The following is a 17,182-nucleotide window of genomic DNA, read 5'->3' as shown; positions in this document are numbered from 1 at the left end:
ATTTAAAAGTTGTACATATTTGTCTAATTAAATTGAACACAATATGATTTTCTTTGGTCTATAATTGTCTTCCCCAAAAAAGGGTCATTAAGAATTCTAGTTATGTTATTGAGGCTTTACTGTGTCTTCACTCTTATCAAAGAAAAACAGCACTGGTAGGAGAGAAGAGGCAGGAACTATGTTCCCTTTTGCTCCAAATATGATCTAAAACCCATGGGACGCTCCCTCTGGCTCTAGAGTTGGGCAACTTTGGTGAGAATTATTTGTACAAATTTGGTTAGAAATTGGGCTAAATGAATGATTAATATTATTTTTATTCTCTGTGTGTACACTTATCAATTTATTTTGTTTCCAATATTCTTCTAAGTATTTAAGGTCTCCATTTCCAATATATCACTATGTTAAGGAGAAATTAAACTTAATTCAAATGGACTGAGGAGTTCAAGTGAGTTAGCAAATGTAAAGTGACCAACACTATGTCTTATTTATAAAAAGGACGATATAAATAATGATTCCTAATTTTAATTAAATATTGCATTTTCTTTGAACTGGAGATTATTTTATATCCTGACTGAGTTTTACACTTTTATTTTCATATTCATGCTATGCCTATCACTTGTGTTATAATAGCCTTTTGATTAACATAAATGTTATGGCCAGAAAAAAGCATTAGCTTTCATTAGAATGATATACAGGTTTTACCTTTGATCACTCTGGTATTTGTTTCTAACCTTAAAAATTGTCTTTTGTTGATCCAGTTTTTTAAAGTTATTTAGTCATACTTCAATACTTGTTGTACAGTTTGTTATACAAACTCTTTAACACATTTAATTATATCACTAAAATAACACATTTCTAAGACACTAGTTCACCCTACCACTGTAATTCCTAGATAGATATTAAGTTCAATATGAATATGTTCACAAAATCATGTATATCTTCTTTTTTAATTTATAATACCTCTATATGATTAAAAATGTAATTTGTCTTTCACTTTCAGGTAAACCTTAAGAAAAATTATGTGCTTTTGGATAGTTGAATTTTGAGTTCCCAAGATAATTTCTCAAATTCAGTTAGAATAACTCCAGTACATTTTTTGTGAATATAATTTTCTTTTTTCAGTTGTTCCATGATACTTAAAGGGTAACATAAAGTCTATTATTTTATGTTAAACAAGTTATTGTACAAGGTTCTATAGAAATGGCCTTAGGTACTATGGAACCAGTGTTAAAGAGTGGGCCTGTTATGCCAAACAGGTCCCACTAACTGAGCATATATGTAGGCATCTTCCTTATTTGTTCATAGAAGAAAAGTGTAATGAATTTTTCTGGAATTTTCCTCAATCTACCATCTGCTTACATATGCAAGTATGTCTGGTTTTTTTCATCAAGTATTTTTAAAATAATTTTATTGAGAAACAAATAGCAATGAGACAGTTTCAAAACCCATCAGTAGGACAGTTTCAATAACAAACACATTGCACATTGTTGTCTCAGTGGTAATTTACTGTACAAGATGCAGACATGACATCTCATCCACAAGCACTATTAGAACAAATCTTATTCATTGAATTAAGAGAACATAGCTGTATATCTATCCTAACTATTTTAAATATACAGATACAAAATGGTCATTCATTTGTATCCCCTTTTTCTGTTTAGTTTTGTCAGAGAAGAGTATTCCATGGTCACTTCAATATTGTAGGTGGGCGAATTCAGCAAAATATTCCAATATAGTCCAGTAGTTCATAATAGTAGTGGGTCATCCGCAGGACTGGCAATGTCAGAAGTTGTTGACCTGAGCCCTTTACAGCCCAGCATAGCAACATGGCTTCACCCATTATACCTCATTTTTATACCTTTTTGGTGGATGGTTAAGACCAAGATAAAGCAAGATGTATATAACAGGAAATGTAACTTTTGTATGTGATAAGGTCAATCAAGTCCTCTCAGGATTTATCCTGAAACTCTGTACCACACTTTGCAGATCCTTTGTCTGTGTCAGCCATGTGGGTGAGTCATGACCATTGCTTGACCAATTTGCTCTCTGTGAAAGCCTGAGAGAATGTTTTCTCTCCATGGGACTCTCCTTAGCCACAGTCTACATCATCGATCACATTCCTCTGTGGCCTCATAATCTCTTTAATCAGAAAATTTGGGACACAACTGAGTTACATGATGTTACAGTATAGGTTCTCCTCTGTCCTGAGTCTTCACTGATCTTGAAAAGCTAGGGCCAAAATGCTGGCTGACCTTGCAGCCCTTCTTTTTCTCTAATTTTTGGTCTGCAAACTTAGGTTGTTAACGCTCCAGAAGAGAAGCTTATTATTAACCTACAATATATGCAGTTGGGTTTAACCTAACAGTCTGTCTGAATATCAAACATCTTAGGCATAACATGGAACAGGTATTTTCCATCAAGTATTGGTATGTTACACTTTAAGTCCTTACAAAATATGAAAAAAGATTTTAAAAATATAAATAAAAATTACATATCTTTACACAGAAATGTAGAAATCTAACCATATACAGCATTGTAGAAGGACAGTCCTGTGACATTTTTTCTTGTCTCTTTCATTTATTACCCTTTTAAAAAAAACAAACATACACTTGAGAGACAGTATGGCAATAATTGGTATGTCATGACAAGCAGTATGTATGCAAGTATGTTTGGATACAAGAGAAATGGTATTTTTTTGTTCTTTCTCATCTGCAACATGAAGAGAGACAGCACAAGCAGGTGATGGAGGAAGCAGGCACAGTGTCACTCACAGAATGCGGATGGGCTACAGGGGCCATTTGGTGCAGCTTTGGCTGCCTGTGTTGGCTGAGCATTGGTGATCTCAGGAGAAGCTAGAGATTCACATTTACATGTGGAATGATGATTTCATGTGAAAGGTCCCAACATTTAAAGATTATCAATCAATTAAAACAGTTTTCTTTTTTGCGGTTCATCCAGAGCAATATTGACAAGACATATTTTCTTTTCTCAGCTAACATTACTAATGACATTGTTGTTATTATTCTTTTCATAGAAATATTACTGTCCAAGAACCCAGATCACCTTCTTTGGGACTCTCTATTGATTCAAAAGTTTTAGAATTGATAAAGTCCACTTCTTTCATTTTACAAGTGAAATAAATGAAACTTTGAAGGGCCCTTGTCCTTTTAAGGGCCCTTATGATTTCCCCAGGAAGATTCCTTGAAGAGTGTTTTTATACAAAGTAAATTTCATTTTATTTCATTAGACTTGGGTTGCAGTATTTTCAGAATATGGTTTCTTCAAATTTATCTACTTTATGTACTGAGAATTTTTGTTGTTGATATTGTTCACTAAATCTTTTAATATCTCAATTATGAAGAATCCCACTGTAAAAACTTCTATTTGATCTCTGAGAGGAAAAGTTCACTTCTGAAGATGAAAGTAAGGGAGTGTTAGGATCAACTTGGATGGTTTGATTATGTTCCTTTTTCTTATAATGTCTGCTACTTATTAAAAATATTAGAGCCAAATTGGTGATTAATAATTAGTACTGAGCTGAGTATGGTGGTACATGCTTGTGATTCTAGCACTCAGGAGGCTGAGGCCAGCAAATCACCATGAGTTTGGTGTCAGCCTGGGTTGTACTGTGAGTATAAGATAAACCTGAACTACTTAGAAAAACCCTTTCACAAAAAGCCAATAAATAAATAAACAAGTAAGTAAAGAAATAAACTTAGGGCTGGTCAGATAGCTCAGTGAGTTAAAATGCCTGCTTAGGCAAACAAAGGGACTGGGGTTCCATCTAAATGCTGTGCCAGCTCCGCTGCCGGGGGTGCGCTGAGATCACAATTGAGACTGGACATGGTGGCACATACCTGTAATCCCAGCACATGCAAGGCTGCAAACAGGAGGATCGCTACAAGTCCAATCTGTTTAGTGAGACCCTGTAAACCCTGTACTAAATACCTCCTCCTCCTCCTCATCATCATTATCATCATCATAACATGAGTTAAAAAAAAGAAACTTAGTAATAGACCTTAAGGACTGTAAGACCTGATATTATTTGATTAAACCTTCTCTTGATCTTTTGTACTTGCAGTCTTTCTCTCTCTGATTACAAATATATTTATGATTTTGTATCATATTATACATATTTAAATATCATATAAAATATTTTGGTATTTGGAAAATAAGTAAAATATGTGATCGCATCATATACATCTTTATATACAAGATGTGATAAAATATAGTCTAGTTAAATTTTTAAAGTTTACTACAGTAAAATATACATTGCTATTAATCCCTTTAAAAATATACCCAGTTGTTCTTGCCACTTTCTGTAGTAGTTTTGTAAATCCTCTTCCATGAGTATCTTTATTTGTCCTGTTGTGGCAGCCTCAGTGTTCTCAACTGACTCCAAAATTTCTAGTGATCGTTTTCACTTTAGGGAAGAGGCAGATGTTGCCTAGTGCCATATCTGGTGAATAAGGAGATGAGGCCAGGCCATAATACTGTCATAAAACTTCTTTTTCATTGGCTGGCATTTAGCATTCATTATTGTTATCTTATTAAAATTAATTAATTAATTGGTACACAGTCTCGCTACTCATCTCAGATTCGTAGTTTCTCCTCTCTCAGCTTCCCCAGTGCTGGATTATAGGTGACCCACTATGTCGGGTCTCTGTGACTGGTTCAGCACATCTGGGGGTGGCACCCAGAAATCGAACCTGGATCCTTGTACTTGCCACACAGGCGTTAGACTGCTGGGCTATTTCCCCAGCCCTTACTATTATTTTTGATCACACTGCATAAAGACACTTATGAGAAAGTGCCAGAAAAAACTAAACAAAAAATATTACAGTGTGTCCTCATCCACCTTGTTCACCAGGTTAGGCTGTGCCACTTCTGGCTTTTTCTCAAAGTGAAAATGAACGGCCATGAAAGGGAAATTCTTTTAGTTGATTCTGGATATCAAGGCAGCCATGACATAAAGACTCTCACAAAAGAGGATCTCCAGAACTGCTTCAGGAACTGGCCAGAACAGTGGGATAAGTGTGTTCTAAATGAGGAGGAATATTTTGAGGGGGATTAGTTGGTGATGTATCTTTTACTGTAACAAATTCTTACATTAACCATATTTTTGATCAACTCTTGTGAAAACAATCTTCATACTACTTTGTAAACTATTATGTTCTTGATTTTCTGCTAATATTAGTAATTATCACATTTAAGTTAATTTTTCACATTAAATCACTAATTTAGTTCTTAATGAATCTATTGCCCTGATGTGTTCTTTATACAAATGATGAATAACTGATCAGGTAAGTTCTCATTACTGAATACTAGGATACTATTTATCAGTGTAGCATGTAAAAGCTCCCATGAAATGGATACCCACTTTGAATTTGAATCAACATTCTTTAAAGCTCATTTTCCTTTCTATAGAGTTTCTAAGGAAGTCGCAATCCTACTGCAATGTATTTATACATTGTATAATGCTATTTCTCAACTATATACTTAAAAGCATTTAATGATTGGAGTAGTTGGATTTTTTTTTCATTTTATATGGGAAAGAGTTTCCATTTTCACTAGGTATGGAAATAAACCAAAAACAACGCTGAACATTATAACATTCCAAGTATTCTGTCCAATGCAACTTCTTACTACACTTCTAACATTTTTATAGAGTAAGACATTATCCTTATTCTAATTGAATGGAAAACTAAAACTAAGCTGCCAGAACTCCTGCAACCATTTTCCTTAAGATGGGGATCAAAATCTATCCATTGGTGTGCCCCCAGTGGGACTATATTTTTAGAAAGACTAATTTTGGGGATTCAGATCAATTTTGTGTTCATCTCCAAGTAACTCATCTCTGTAGTATAGTCATTAATGTTTAGGTGAGGAAAAGATTTGGTAGGTTTGTTGAAGTTGCCAGGCATTTAGGTGTACATCTGTCTCAACTGGCTCCATAAAACAAAGTTATTTTAAATTTAGAAAATCACAGATACTGTATCTGTGTATTCAAAGTGGTTAGGATAGATATACATATATAGTTACATTCTCTTAATGAGTAGACTGATTTGTTCTAATGGTGTTTGTAAATAGGACATCATGTCCACATCTTGTACAGCAATTAACCACTAGGAAGAATGTATGCAATGTGTTAATTATTGAAACTGTCCTACCAATTTGATTTGAAACTATCTCATTGCTGTTTGTTTATCAATAAAATTATGGGAAAAATATATATATAACGGAGTACAATTTAGACATAAAGAAGAATAAATTTGAGCCTTTTATGGGTAAATGGTTGCAACTCGAGACCATACTCATAAGTGAAATCAGACATATATATATATATATGTATATATGTATATAAATATTATATAAATTGCCTTACTAGTGTGAGAAATTGAATAAATAAATAAGATCCAAAATGTACAATAGATATTGTAAATTGGAAAGAGATAAAAGTTTATAAGAAAAGATAAAGTCTGATAGGGAAAGGAGAAAAAGAAAGAATATATATGCATATACAAGATAATTAAGATAGTTGTACAGCTAGTGCCTCTTAGTCCACCAAAAATAAATTTTTGTGCTAATATTGTCTGGACAAGATATCATGCCTATGTCTTGGGGTCTGAATTGCTACTATGAAGAAAACAACATGCACTGTATCAACTGTTGTAACTGTCCTACTAACCTACTTTAAAACTTGGTTTATTATGTTTTTTTCTTTAAATTTAAAAACAATGCAACATCTATCCTGTCTTTTCTCTGTGATGCAAGGAGTTCAGTCATGGTTTTCAATAAAATTAATTATATTTGAAAAAAATTTAGAAAATCAAGCATAATATTGAGAATGCTATCCTTGTAAAGATGCTTAATTCAACTCCAAATGACCCTCACTGGGTAAATAATTTTGAGTATGAAATATTTAAATTCTTTTTTGGGAATTTAAGCATAAAAGTCAGAGGAGATAGCTTTGCATTAGCTGAGCCCTATCCTATATTCTTTTACACAGAACCCAATTCTGTTGAGAATATTGTTTAGCCTTTGTAGAGTGAAAAGGTTATGTGACTTTTGATGAGTGCCTTTTGAGCCTGAACAAATTTGGTTGAGAAAGTGAAAGATGAACTGAAGACCATGGAATGAAATCTGGACCTAACTCTAATAGGTGTTAGTTTTTACCTAAGGACTCAGCATGAAGTGCACTACATCAGACTGAAATTGAAAAAAAATTCAAACTCATAACTCTTTGCTCTCCAGCTTTGTTGCTTTCCATAATAACCATTGGATTAGTCTTGGGAAAAACCCTCACTAATTGGTCATTGTTATCAATAAGTTTTCAAAATATAATTTTATACTAGTTTGTTCACCTTCAAAATAGATACAAATAAATCTGCGGGAGAGAAATTCCGTGAAAACAAGCAGGGGCACACAGGGATTTAAGATCATATCCCTAATGAGATACAGAGCTTCAGCACTGTGAGAAAATTAAGACTTGGGCCAAGAATCAAAGAGGAGCTCATAGCCTTCAGAAGGCGTTTTTATAGTCTGGGATCAAGAAGGTTTCATCTGCTGAAGTGCTGAGGACTAGTAATGGTCTGCTAATCTATGAGGTGCTTTTATATTGTTTTCTTTGCAATTTCTGAGTCTGTTAAAGCTTAAAAGTAAGAGGTCATAGGCTGGAAATCAGATGTCTTCCAAATGCAAGGTGTTCCACCTTTTTTCAGTGCTATAGGATGTTCAGGAGGGTGTGGAATGCTTTTAGAGATCTCTTAAAGGTTAAAGATGTTAAACATTCTCAGCCACTTCAGTCACATTCTTCGGGGGGGGGGGGAAGAGACAGACAGACAAAGACACAGAGACAGAGAGAGAGAGACAGAGAGAGACAGAGAGACAGAAAGAAATAAGAGAGACAGAGAGAGACAGACACAGAGAGAGAGATAGAGAGAGAGACAGAGAGACAGAGGAAGCGAAGTCATACTCAGTATTTGGAATGAAGAGTCACAATTTGCACATAATTATTTGGAGATGTGGCATTTCATTCTTCCATACCAAAGTAACTTGGTGACCAGTATAAACTGGATATATATTTGTTTGCCACTGAGCTATATCCCTGGCCCTTTATTGAAGAAGCCTAAAAAGATCCAGGATAAATTTAAATGTTTTAAAATTGGAATTTGTTTTTCCTAATTTAAAAAGTGAATAAAAACTGCCTTTCTCCATATTCACAGATAGTGATGCCATACATTACAAGGGACTGATTTCTTAAGTTAGAACATACAAAACTCACATTGAGTTAACATTATGTTTCAAAAATTCCTTAGCTCTCTTGCAAAGTATAGTATACCTTATTTTCTATAAAGTCTTATGCCATAATATGTACATATTAAATTATAATATTCATTGACTATAGAAAGAGGAATTTTACAGTATATATATTTTTCAGTTACATCTCTATTTTATTTATTTTTGTCAAGTACCTATTTGTGCAAATTAGATATGCTGTTGATGAAGCTCAGAAAAAAAAATCAATTAAATATGTGATAAAGTGAAAGACAAAATTCTTTCACATTCAAACCTCAGTATGGAGGAATACTTAGAAGATAAATATTGTCTTGGCGTGGTTAATATATATTAAGATTTTGATTAATTAAATTGTCACCATTGGTTCCAAAAAGATAATTCCTAGGGCAGGGCTCACTGCTATAAAAATCTACCCAAAATGCCTTTGTAATGATGGTTGACATTGATAGCTCCATAAGGTGAATGAATGGAACATCTCCATCCTGTCTCCTTCCTTTTAAAATCTTAGTAAATGGACCAAGTAAAGTTGTCAGTAAATTATTTACTAAAAATATTTACATTGCTAGGGTAAAACAAATTGAAAAATTGCTGTGCTTCTTTTTTCTACTTTGAATTTAACATCATTGACAGCTATAAGGATCTTCCAACTTGAAAATATAATCACCATAATATGATTTTTACTAGCTAAATAGCAAAGTAATGTTTTCCCCATTTTACCTTTAGAATGTCTCATAGTAGGAAGATGAGTAGGCAATATTTAATTCATATTTTAGATTTTTATATATACTAACATATGTGCTACAGGTTACTGAAGCTATCCTTTTCCCTTTGTTCCTGGTTTTTATTTTATTTTATTTCCTTTTTTTTTTTTTTGCAGAACTGGGGATTGAACTCAGGCCCTTGTGCTTGCCAGGGAAGCACTTATTCTCCTGAGCTATCTCCCCTCATTCCTGGTTTTTAAAAACATGAATAATACTAACTGTTACCTATAGTCATGGTGCTTAGGCTTGACCAATTGTATTTTTCTTCCAAGTTAGGCTGAGGCAAGAGCAGCTATAGCTCTGGGTTTGGGTCCTGGCTCTCCTACGCCATCATTACAAAAAGTGCATATACCTCTGAGAGATCATTGTGACAATGAAACACAATAATTGTGAAGAATTCTTTGTCTATGTTAAGACATGTTGTGTTTATGTCCTGAGATCATGTTGTGTGGTGCAGAACAAGGACTGGACTTTTAGGTAGACCGACAACTCTAGTTCTTCAACAAACTGTCTGTGTTAGCTTTCTTAACTTCCCTAACCTCTTTAAGCCCAAGATTAACAACATATAAAAAGACTTAATATCTAAATAATGGAAATGTACATCATAGATGAAATCAGGCATATAAAACTTATGGCCCAGGGTTTAGCATGCGCTTGATGTTGGACTTTTGAATTATAGTTCTTTAGGCTTCTCAGAGTAAAGAAGTTGCATAGCAAATGGACAAATCAACAAAAACTTTGCTATGTAAATCTTCAAAGTACAGTAATCTTTGAATAGCTACATAAGATTTACTACAAATTAAAGTAATAACCAAATGATGGGCTGCTTGGTTCACAGGTATCAGCATAGTTTGATGGAGAAGTGAAATGCTTCCACAACAAAGAACAACTAAAGAATTTCATGATGACAAAGCCAACCCTACACGGACTACTGAAAGATGTTCTAGAGAGGGACCAAAATGATCAGAACTCCACAAACAAGAACAGAAGGAACCCACTAAAATGGGCAAACAAACACAGGACAAAAAGAAGTAAACAGCAGCAGGTAAATAACATGTCAATCATAATTCAACACATCTCAATTATAACCATCAATGTAAAAGGACTGAATTCACCAATTAAGAGAAATAGACTGGCACAGTGGATTAGGAAACAAAATCCAACAATATGCTGTATACAAGAAACACACTTAACTCAAAAAGACATTCATAGGCTTAAAGTCAAAGCATAGTTTTATTTTTATTAACAAAATCAAAACTGTGATACACATAGGAGATGGGAATGTACTGAGATTTAACAAACTCATTTTATTTGCTCAAGGCACAGTCATTGAGAGTGTCCCAAGTCCTAAGCCTCTGCCTACACTAAGAGTTTGCTTCAGGGTCGTCCTGGGGCTATTAGAGCACACAAGTGTGCCACTGGCACCTGCACTCTCGTGACTCCCTGCTGCACATCTGACCGTTCTCTCTGTCCATTCCCTTTTCTCAGACTCAGGATCTGTTGTATCTCCCTCAGAGGTCTAGTGGTGTTTTAACCTGCGGCAGCCTCAGGGACTTTTGGTGACATTGGGCATTTGACCCCTGTCGTGGAATCAACATAAGTATCTATTGACAGATAAATGAATTTAAAAGATGTGGCATAAGGGCCAGCAAGATAGTTCAGCGGACTAAGTGCCTGCTTTGGCAAGCGCAGGGACCAAGGTTCGATCCCCGGTCCAACATGCTGTGCTGGCCCTGCCTCCAGGGCACACTGAGCCAGCAAATGAGTCCAGGCGTGGTGGCATATGCCTGTAATCCCAGGGGAGGCTGAAAATAAGAGGATCACTCTGAGTCTAAGCTGTTTAGTGAGACCCTGTACTAAATACATAAATGGAAAATAAAATAATATGGCATATAAACACAATGGAATGGGAAAATCATATGATTTATGATAACTTGGAGAACATTATACAAAGCCAGGCATTGAAAGACAAATTGTGCTTCATCTCACATATGTATAATCTAAAAAGACTGAACTCATAAATATAAATAGTAAACCAGAAGTTATACAATGGGATTTGCAGAATTGGGAACATGGTGATCAAATGACAAAAAGTTTTAGGATTTGGGCTGTAGCTCAGTGGTAGAGTGCTTGCCTACATGTACAAGACCTAGGTTCAATTCTCTTTTTCTTGTTAAAATTAATTTTATTGAGAAAGAAATAGCAATGAGACAATTTCAAAACAGGTTAGTAGGATAGTTACAATAATTAATACACTGCATATTGTTATCTTCATAGTACTTATTCAGAGTAAAAGATGCAGACATGATATCTTGTCTAAAAAGTATTAGTACAGATCTTCTCACTGAACTAAGATAAAGTATCTGTACATCTATCCTAATTATTTTTTGTATATATGTATATATATATTTTTTTCACTACAAAATGGTCCTTCATTTATACTCCCCTTTTTTGTTAAGTTTTGTCAGAGAGGGGTATTCCATTGGCATTCAAATATTGTAGGTGCATGAATTCAGGAAAATAATCCAATATAGTCCAGTAGTCCCCTAGATTCAATTCTAATATTGAAAAAATCTATTGTGTATCATGCTGACTATAGTTTATAATACAGTAAATAACAATATACTGTATGCTCAAAGTTTGATAAGTGGATTTTTCATTTTCACTCCAAAATGTGTGTCAGATAATGCATAAACTTGGCAGTGTCCTTGCAGAAAGCATACATATATAAAAATGTCATATGCCATAAATATGTGCAAATTTTATTTGTTAATTTAAGAAAAAATTAAAAACCTCAAAAATGTAGTTTGCTAAAATATCCACAAGACTTTGAAAATACAACACTCAAATTCGGTAGTTTTGATGCCAGTAGCTTTGGTAACCAGAGAGTGGAAGCTTTAGCACTTGCCCTAGTACGTCGAGTTCTTGTCATTGGACATGGTCTTCTTGGCATAGACTCAAGGAGCTGGCATGAAGGAGGAAGGATGGTGGGTGTTCCATGGGATTTGAAGAAAGTTGTTTTTATGTACACATGTGAAACACCTGAAAGAACCTCTACTTATTTCTCAGGAAGAATTTTAGCAGAATTAAAATTTGATATAAGTCAATGAAATATCAATGGATGAATTTAACACTAGCTGAATGAAAAATAAGTAAGACAGAAGATAGTGTAGTGGAGATAGTTCATATTTATTATAAGAGATTAAATTTATAATGAAATATCACACAAAGAAAACTCAAGACCCAGATGATTTTCTTACATAATTATTCCAATTATTTAATAAAATATAATCATTTTTTGTGATTCTAAAGATGGAGCCTGCTGCTTCACATTAAAGTGTATCCTCAGCCATCCCCCTTCTTACACTTTGAAACAGGATCTTGCCTAGTTTCCTAGGCTAACTTCTTGCTATCCTCTTGCCTCTTCCTCCTGAGTAACTGAGGTTATAGGCCCAGCATCTAATAAATTTTTCCAGAGCATAAACAAGTGGAAATATTTCCCAGTGTTTGATGGACCTAGCATAATAATAACAGTATCTGATGAGGCCTTACAGGGAAGTGTTATGTAAGAAACTGAAGGATCTGAGATGCTGCCCTATTTTGACCATAAGTTCATATCCATACATCAACTGAGAGTGCAAAATCCAAAGGGAAAAAATAGACAAATTATTATTCATAGCAAGAACAGGAGCCAGACCAGAATAATATTCAGCATAGATTAAGCATAACTCAAAGAAGGCCATTTGGACCTGTGTGCAGCGGCTCCATTGGCAAATGGAAAATGCTGCTGGATGGTGGGTTAGGATTGCAGCTTCATTAAAGGCGCATGCCCTCCTTACCCCTAAAGCCCCAGCAACTACCTTATAGCTCCAGTGGACAGCAGAGGACTGCCTTTAAGATTGTTTGAGTTGTATAGAACTTCATTATTTTGCCATATGATGGAACAACATCTCCAACATCTCCATTACCTCAGAGCAAACCTCAAGAATCTCCAGGGGAGAAGAGGAGAACTGAAGCTGGAGTGAGAAGAAAAGAATGAGGAAGACCTCATGGGTGCCTTCAACAGAATGGTGATGGGAGCCTGTCTCATTATTTGAGGTGGGGAAACTGGAGAGAATTGCAATGCAATCCAGGGTGGATGACTGGACTGAATCATATAAACCAGATAGGGACATCGTGCTTCTGGATTAATCAACTTTTTTTAACGCAATGTCCAGAATGCTGAAGTATGGTGAGAATAGAGATGTTTTGAAATACTCAGAATTCAGAATCATCAGAAAAATGACTGAAAAATTTGGTGAGGACAGTGGTAATTAACCCTTTACCAAGCCTGAACCTTTGTGGAAAACTTTTATTCAAATCATGAATTTACTGAAGTTTAGATTTGACAATGTCAATATCAAAGCAGCATAAATTATGGTGAGCATATGGTGGACATAGTGATCTTTCTTTTGACTGGTTTGTCAGACTCACAGGGAAGAGCTTTTAGACATGCATGTACCTTTCTGGGCAAGTCTTGGGAGTTAAGAAACTGGGCAGGATCATTTAAACCTCTGCTTCCCATTAACGACAAGTTACAAGGACTGTTATAAGGCAACTATGGCAGATATGATTAATCAGCTTTGTAATAAAATGCTCCTTGACTTTCTTTATATCTTAGCTGAGCTGAGAGACAATCAGTCATGACTGCTTTAGTGAATGTTGCTTTAAAGTTCAGTGTTCATCAAGAGAATATTCACAGCCAGTGTCAAGCTGAGAGAAATAAAATGATTGAGAAGAAAGCTGATGAAAGATTAAAGTTATTACTTCAGAAATGCAAAGAGCTACAAAAAATCAAGATGAAATTGAAAAAATGGTGCATTCTATTTTAAAGGATATATTTCTTCATAGATAATGTGATGTTATTGCTGAGATTAAAGACACTTACATGGAAGAGATTGGAGTGTGGATGAAGATGTGTAGTGATACTTTCCTAAACGATAGCTACCTAAAATATGTTGGCTGAATTTTTCATGGCAGGCAAGGGGAAGTCATGCTAAAGCATTTGAAAGCTTTACAGAGCCTGTATGCCAATAGAGAATTATTTTCCAAATTGGAGCTATTCACTAACTGATTCAAGGATCATATTGTATTAATGACATTTGATAAAGAGTATGATATTGCTGTTGGAGCTATGCAACTGGTTACTCATAGCTCATGAAAGTAAAGCTCTTTCCATTGCATACTGTGAAAATATTTACCATGTTGTGTACTCAGCACATCACCCTGTTCCAGTGGCAGCTGGAGAGTTCTTTCACAAAAGGTTGTTTAGGAGACATAACCCACAAGCAGGAGAAACATTAGTAAAGAGAAGAGGAAGGAACAGACCTAATGGGAACCTCATTAGGATGCTTGTTATTTTTTTTTTTCTTGAAAGTAAGCTACATGAACATGCAGCCTACTTGGTGGACAGTTTGTGAGAGAAATCTTAAGAATTGTTGACACAAGCTGCTGTTCATGATTTCAGGATAAATCCTGAGGGGATTTGATTGACCTTGCCAGATACAAAAGTTACATTTTTAGTTATATAGGTCTTCCTTTAACTTGGTCTTAACCATCCAGCAGAAAAATAGAACCACAAGGAGGTATAAAAAGTAATGCTGTATTAATATGCTGAGCTGTAAAAGGCTCAAGTCAACAACTTCTGACAATTTCCAGTTTTGCTGATAACCCACTATTATTATGGACTTTTGGACTATATTGGGATATTTTGCTGAATTCAAGTACCTACGATATTTGAACTGGCATCAAGTATGAAAAGTTCCTTTAAAGACTTCTCCAAATACAGCTTCTCTAACAGCAATGGAACACCCATCTCTAACAAAACAAAACAAAAAGGGTGATATAAATGAAGGACCATTTTGTAGTGAAAAAATATATATGTATAAACACAATAGTTAGGATAGATATACAGCTACTTTCTCTTAGTTCAATGAGAAGACATATTTGTATTAATATTGTTTAGATAAGATATTATGTCTGCATCTTGTGCTCTGAATAACTACTACAAAGACAACAATATGCAATGTATTAATTATTGTAACTGTCCTACTAACCTGTTTTGAAACTGTGTCATTGCTATTTCTTTCACATTAAAATTAATAAAAAATTAAAAAAAAGAATTGTTGAGACTAGGCATGTATGGTGGAGTTGTTAGAAGAAGCTGTTCAAGGAAGGAAGCAATTTCTGACTGTTGAGAGAGTGCGCTAACAAAGTTAATAGTTTTTTTACAACACATCAAGCTGCTGAAACACATCTTCTCGTGGGAAGAGGTGCTGGTAAGAGTGCTAACCATCAAAGAAAGGAAAACTCAAATTGATGATAGAAACAAATTCACTGAGTATTTTATTCTAACACTTCCTATATTACTATGAAAGCATTCAACAGATGCTGAAAAGGTAGAAAATTCCTACAAACTCCACAGTACTTTGATTTAGAAATCTAGAGCACAGGTAGAATGGAAAAGCATCTGGATGCTTTGTCAAAACAGATTAAATTTGTTTTGGAGAAATATGTAGAATCAGATATTGTAGAAGCTTGTGGTAAAACCTACGTATAGCATCTTATGTAGAGAAGAATATGCCATCCTGAACAGAGTTGACATAGCTCAGAGCCAGCTGATTGATGAGTTTATAGACCAATTCAATGATTTTGTGGAAGACTGTTGCAGAGGTGTGGACAAGCTGCTGCTGCTGATATGATAATGATGATGACGATGACGATGACGACAACGATGACGACGACGACGACGATGATGATATTTACACTGTTCTTTCCACCTTAAAGCCATTAACTTCTTTCCACAGTGCTCATGATCTCACAAACTGGGATCTCTTATTAATTGGTACAGATTATTGAAGACTGGAATTGGGCATGCAGCTGTGCCAGAACAGATAGTCATATAAGCACTACAATGCTCCTATTACTTGATTCTTTGGCAGTGGGTAAAATTTGCTGATGGTTCTTCTTCCAAAGAGGATTTGTTAGTACTGTGGAAAGCAGTGAAAGCCTTTTGTCTATTTGCCAACAGTGCCTATCTAATGTTAAGACTCCAGTAAAGGAATAGGCTTTTATGTTACTCTGTAATCTTTTGATGATTTTTAGACACCAATTAATGACAGGTGGAAGAGAGGGCCTTCAGCCTTTGGTGTTTAATCCAGAAACAGGACTTTAGTCTGAACTCTTGATTCATGGTGGATCATGGTTTTATTAACAAGAATGAGGAGAATCAGAGCATGGAAGGTGATGGAGAATATGAAGCTAATAAAATTGAGGCCTTACATAAAAGAATCTACCTATTGCCTTCAGAAGACTTATCATTTATGACATTGTTGACATGCATGTAGCTGCAGACATCTTTAAACACTGAATGAAGTATTGTAGTAACTATTGTGATATTATTAAGGAAATACTATGCGAAACTAAGAAGACTGATAAAATTAATTGTGCCAGGACTCTCACTCTTAGTTTTCCGCAGGTGTTTAATGAACTTGTTCAAGAGCAGCCTCCAAGCCTGAATAGGACATCTGCCCATGTCAGTGGCATTAAAGAATTGCCATGGCTATTGGCCCTCACATTTAGACTAGAGCAGAACAATATGTGACAAGCGGTTGCCACACATCACAAGGATGGCATAGAAACTTTCGCTTCTATGAATGATCAAGAAGCACGTGAAAAAGATGGCTATATTTATGATCAGAGAAATGCAAATAAAACACATTAAAATAGAAGACACAGCTTTTAGAATAGTTACAAGTTAAAAAATTGATGGCCAGTAAGTACTACTACTAATAATGTCAACAACTGTATTCTCATATATAACTGATAGAACTATAAAATGTAACAACTTTGAAACTTTGGAAGCTTTACTTGTAATTAAGCAATATATTGGAGAGAAAACATTCTCTCAGGCTTTCACAGAGAACAAATTTGGTCAAGCCATGGCCGTGACTCATCCACATGGCTGACACTCACAAAAGATCTACTAACTGGATTTTCTGCCGAGTTCCGGGAGCCCCCAGACCCAGTCCTAGCCCAGGTCCGGTGAGTGTGCGGAGAGTTTCCTGCTACCCTGCGCCGGCGGG

General features: G+C 35.2%; 1 pseudogene; it reads left to right on the top strand.

Annotated features, from left to right (window-relative positions):
• Nucleotides 1-12,885: 12,885 nt before the first annotated feature.
• On the top strand, nt 12,886-16,821 carry LOC101582454 (annotated as a pseudogene).
• The last annotated feature ends 361 nt before the right edge of the window (nt 16,822-17,182 follow it).

This window comes from Octodon degus, unplaced genomic scaffold (genome assembly GCF_000260255.1).
Source record: "Octodon degus isolate 3935 unplaced genomic scaffold, OctDeg1.0 scaffold00051, whole genome shotgun sequence".
Classification (NCBI taxonomy): domain Eukaryota; kingdom Metazoa; phylum Chordata; class Mammalia; order Rodentia; family Octodontidae; genus Octodon; species Octodon degus.
Note: the sequence above shows the minus strand (reverse complement) of the source record. Positions and strands in the feature narration are given on the sequence as shown.